The sequence below is a fragment of the Zootoca vivipara genome, chromosome 2 (assembly GCF_965207765.1).
Source record: "Zootoca vivipara chromosome 2, rZooViv2.hap1.1, whole genome shotgun sequence".
In the NCBI taxonomy this organism is placed as follows: Eukaryota; Metazoa; Chordata; class Lepidosauria; order Squamata; family Lacertidae; genus Zootoca; species Zootoca vivipara.
In genome coordinates, this window is record NC_142584.1 from 9,829,862 (window position 1) to 9,835,472 (window position 5,611).

The following is a 5,611-nucleotide window of genomic DNA, read 5'->3' on the forward strand; positions in this document are numbered from 1 at the left end:
TTGATCAGTATTATCTTTTTATCGCACTACCACCAGCCCACTTCCCTAAATCTCCCTGCTGCTATTGATGTCCTCTCAGGCTCCTCCACACAACCTGTTTATTCAGCATCCATCCTGATTTGCATGAACAAAGCTTACACAGGAGGTTAGATTATATCCCTTCTTTGTTAAGCAGTGGGACTGATTTTTTTATTTTTTTATTTATTTTCTTTGCAGAGAGATTATACAACAATGAGCATTCATTCTTTCTATTAATGTCTTTCTATTAATAATCCACTAATTCCACACTTTTTAGTGCGTTTACCTTTCACTTTCCTAACAGCAAAAAGTCAGTTATCTTTGAAAAAAATGGATTTGTTGCATTAGGTCAAGAGAGCCTTTAATCCACTTTAACTGTGCAAGCCTCAAGTTCCTGGTATGCATTTGAAACCATCCTACAAAACTGTGACAGTCAGGAGGCACCTTCCCTGCCCCCGCCCCCCCCCGTTCTAAGTTGCAAGTTCCTTAGTATTCTATATTTATTTAGGTATCATAATACTTCCTTTCAGGGCCAGGGCCCCCTCAGGTTAGTTCACAGTTAAAATCATAAAAAATAAAATGTAAGACATAAAGCAATTAAACCATCCAAAAATACCCGCACACCATAGATACCAGGAGTGCCAATTACAGACCACCAACTCCATCCAGTTAAAGCAAATTGAAGTGGCAAAGTCTTTAAGACCTGTTGGAACAGGACCAGCAAGGGAGCTAGATGCATGTCTTGTTGGAGAGAGTTCCACAGTGATGGGGCCACCATTGAAAAGACCCTGTTTCTTAGACTAGCCTGTCTGGTGGAGCTTATCGATGGGCCTGCAAGCAAGGCTTCTGTGGCCAATGTCGGAGCCTGGGCACTTTTGTATAGGTTTAAACTAGGTGTGGAGAACCTTTGACTCTCCAGATCAGAGGCAGATTAAGGGGAGCACAAGCTCTGCCACTGCTCCAGATACTACAACTCCCAGCAAGCGTATTGGCCAGGGATGATGGGAATTCTAGTTCAGCAACATTTGGAGTGCCAAAGCTTCTCCACACCTGATGTAGGTTGTTCTTCAGCTAACCTGCTAATGTTTAGGCTTTAAAGATGATCACCAATTCTTTAAATATGGCACAGAATCACCCTGGTAACTGGTGTAACCAGCAAGGAATAGGTAGTATTTTAGCCTTGTAAATGTCTAGTAGGTCTTGGGGGACAGTCTGAGCTCTGCGCACCCACTCATCCTGGCTCATTTTGCTTTGGGTTTGCTGATAAGATTGCCAGGTCACAGCATTCCAGCCTGGGAACCTCCCAGGGAGGAGGAGGAAAAACATATAAGAGCCTAGTGTGCTCTTGATCTTTCAACAACGGCGTTCTCTGCAGTAATCAGCCCAAGTAACTTTTTAAACGACAAGGAAAGTTTGGTAATTTTAGACGAGGGAGACGACAGTCTTACAGAGGGGCCATTCTTTGGCTGGCAAGATGCAGTGCTTCAATTACGGTGCATCAAAATGTGGTGTGCCAACTCTGCTGTGTTTAGAGGGGCTCCCTCCTGGTTGCCCTGCTGAGATGGGGCACTTGAGAGCACCACATGGTGTGAATAAAGCACCAGCCTCTGCCAATATATCTGCAGAACCCACTGCTGTTAAAAGCACAGGGGCAGAGACCGACAACAAAGTTGGCGGTGCTAGACGAAAAGTCTTTAAAGGATTGTGTAGGTGTCTGGGGTCTTAGGGCAAGGGTGAGGAACTGAATGCAGGGGGAGGGATTTGCGTATTTTCTCATGGACTCTGCTCTGTTGGATTCTGAGCCAAAGGTAGCAGAAAAAGCCAATGAATTCTAGCACTTAGCAAAAAACCAAGGAGCAGGATTGTCAGCTCCAGATCCTAAGTGGGTTTGTACAACTTTGCAAGTTGAACAGAAGGGATTTCTTCTTGTCGTTTTAGTATGGCTTCTGCTATCGTGCTTAATGCAGTGGTGGCAGAAGCTACCCCATCTGTCCTCCTTTCCGTGTGGTTCGGAAAGCGACAATGGCCATATTTCAGGACCAGAGCTGCCAATCCTAGGAAAGAATTAGGAGCTGGCCACTCATAACCATATCTACTCAGAGGTTAGTCTCATTTATTCATTGTTTTGTGGAATTGCTCCCAAGTTAAGTATGTAGCCCTAAGGATTTCTTTCTGTTTTTGCTGCAAGGACATGTATACATGATGATGGGTAAGGGTCTCTATCCCCAGCACCTCCTGGCACCTCTGCTCCCCCCCCCCCGAGCATCATGATGCGGTGAGGATATTCAGCTGGGTCTCTGGGGGATCCTGACTGTTGGTGGGGGGAAGCGTCTGGCTTAGGAATAACTGCCGCAGAAGCCTGTCTACCAGTTGCACAGGAAGTTAGGAAGGCGGATGCCTTGTGAGGAGCTGATAACTCAACACAAGGCTCCTTCCTGGCCCTGCCAGCTGCTGCCTCCTCCCCTCCTCCCCTCCTGGTTTCATAATATCCCACAGGCTGTGGGCAGTGGCCTCAGCAGATAGAGGCTTCAGAGAGGGTTAGATTGGGGGCCCTTCCAATTGCCATTCTGGACTTCTGTGTCCCCCTTAAGGCCCTGTTCACTTAAGGCTGTTCGCACATTACATTCAACATGTGTGCTGCTCAACACACATAACATGCAGCGTCTAATTTTGAGGGATACAGTCCCCACTGTGTTTCAAGCCACTGTTGCACAACGTTGTTCACACCAGAGGAGGGGGCAGAGATCTCGTCACCCAACTCACATGGCCTTTTCGGGTCCCCTGCCCCTTACAAGCCGCCCAGAACTCCTGTTCACGAAGCTCTCTTCGCATACGCACTTATCTGCACATGTGCAACGGCTGTCTCAAATGTTCACTCCATTCTGAAGTATGAAGTTGTTATAAGAATTTTGAGGTCATATCTATATATATATAATAATTGTTCATAAAACATGTACATGAATGTACAGGCACATGTCTGAAGCAGCACAGGAAGACAGGCCTTTCTGACACCATTTTGACTCTCTCTCTGACCAGGTGTTCCTCTGCAAGGAAGAAGTGGGGTGGGGGGAACCTTCTCATTGTCTCAGGAATTAAAGTGATAATCCCTGGCATCCTGATACCTGACTGCCAGACAAAAGGGTGTGATTAACTTGGCTGGGAAACAGGGAAATGTAAATATCTCTCAATTTTGTTGATTAGGTTTTGGGGGGCAGGGGGCAGGGTCCAGACTGCTCAGATTACTGCCACCAGACCTCCCCTTTCATGATGTACCTATGATGAATCTAGGGAGGGGGGTCTTGGGCTACACCCCTTCTGTGACATATGGATGATGCTTCTGGGGGGTGGGCTGAAACCAATTTCAAATTTCTTTTTAAGGGCAAGACATCTTTGTTTGGGGTTCCTTCCTTGTTCTCCTGTGTGAGAGGAAGGACCCTGTTGCAACAGCAAAAATAAAAGTGCCTTGCTTCGTACGTCCTGGTTTGGTCTCTGTTATTTGGTGGGCAGGAGACGCTTAAATTCGTCTGCTTGCCTGGATCCTTGAGCTCTCCCTGGGTCAAGATCCATTTCTCTGGGTTCATAGGAACCAGCTTAAATTTTACAACAATTTGGCGACCACGAAGGGACCCAGTTTTGCCTTGAGCTCCGGGTTCACTGAGGAAGGGGAGCCCAGCGCGCCCTTGCCTCTTTTGCAGGGGGGTAAACCAACCTCAGGACCCGAGGCACTTGGTAGTAATTGAGAGTCCAAGCGGGACCCCCAGGACGAAGCAACGTTTAAAGGGACAAGGCTGTTTTTTTTTCAGGAACCAGTTGGAAGCTGGAGACAACGGGATTCGACTGAAAGGATCGGTCGTGAGTATTAAAAGGGGACACCTTGGGTGAGCTAAGAACCACAGCAACTAAAAATCTATTTCTCCACTTGGACTATCCTTTTCTACTCTCCTCTTTGGACCTTAGTTGCAGCAAGGCTGCCAGGCACAGTTACAAGGTAGAACTGAGGTCCAGGGCAACAGTCTTTACGTTAAACGCAGAGCTCAGAAAGACTGTCCCAGCTCCCTTCTGCCAAACTGAGCAGAAGTCTGAGCAAACTGTCGCTTTTCTACCAATCTGGGAATCTGGCTATCCCAGCTCTGTTTCCTATTCCTCTGCTCTTAATCTTCGGGTGAAGACGCCCCCCTGCCATGGCGACCTTTGTTAGGTATGACCCATGACCAGAGATTGCAAGTGCGCCCGTTCCTTTCCTACTACTCTGTATCTCTGTATTCCTCAGTTCCGACCTGACATTGCGTAGGCAAGCGTTCAGTAGGATATGAGTCTAGTGTGTAAGAGGCAGGGAAGTTGCTGTGGAACCCTCAGGCAATTGATGACCAGTGGGAGGGTTCCAATAGGGTTTTAGCTGCACCAGGCCGCCTAGTAGTTAGTGCACGCGAACGGCAGGCAGGAACACCACTAGGACGTGGGGGTGAGTCATAGACTCGGGAAGTTAAGAGTGTCCAGGAACAGGGTCGGGGACCCGAACTGCAGTATAAAAAGGCTTAAGTAAAATGGGTGCAACCCACTCTAAGGAATTCCTTTCCCAGACTCCCAACCGAGGCAAAGCACAACTGAGGCTTGGCTCCGGTAAGGACTTTGAGGATGAAAGTCCACTCCAATTCGTTCTCTTAAATTGGCACGAAATCCCCGGGGCGGACAAGCTTGAAGGGAACCAATTGCAAAAACTTTGTAAGAAAAAAACACTGGGTCCGCTTTACTATGGACCACCCAGATGAGGGGAAATGGCTACCAGGAGGTTCCTTTAACATACAGTGAATCTCCGCTTTAAAATTAACCCTGGTGAACTCTGAATGGGAAAAGTTTTGTGAGGAATCCTGCAAAGTATGTTATGGTATAAAATTATATATGTTTGCATGTTACATGTTGTCTGTGTTGTCTGTGAAGTGTATGTGCGTCTGATCCTTGTGTCTGCTATAGTTCATTGTTCCCCTTAAAGTAAATGAGAGATATAATCCAGGTTTAGGAAATTAGGGGTTTGTGTAAAATTTGGCCATGACACCCACAGACTGCCTTTTTTAAAGCATGCATAGTTTAAAATAATATAATAATAAGGCAAGCTTGCTTAAATAATCTTATGTAAGGGCTTGATCAACCCAAAAACAATGGCAAATATTTAAAAGAGTGGAGGTAGTGTGTAAAGGTTTGTTTTAAAGAGGCTGTAGAAGGCCATTTTTTCCTCTCCAAAAGTAAAAAGAGGGGGCAGGATGAAGGAAAATAAGAGTAGTAAGTTTGAAAATGCTTGCTCAATGCTTTGAAAATATTTTGAAACTTGAAAATGTTCACTTCATGAGGTGTGCAAATGTTTGTTATTGAGAGAGGCTCTAAAAGGGAGTCTTCCTCCAAGTGACTAGAGGAATATTGACTAAAGGAAAATTGAACAGCTATTCCTATAAAGGTGAATTGTTTGTCAAAAGTAGAGCTTCCTTAGCCAGGAATTGTCTATCTGAGTCTAGTTTTAACTTCAATTGTGTTGGGCTCCTGATATCACCTCTTAAGGAAAAAAACTCATCTGCTAAAGGGTTCTATATAAAGTTGGTAT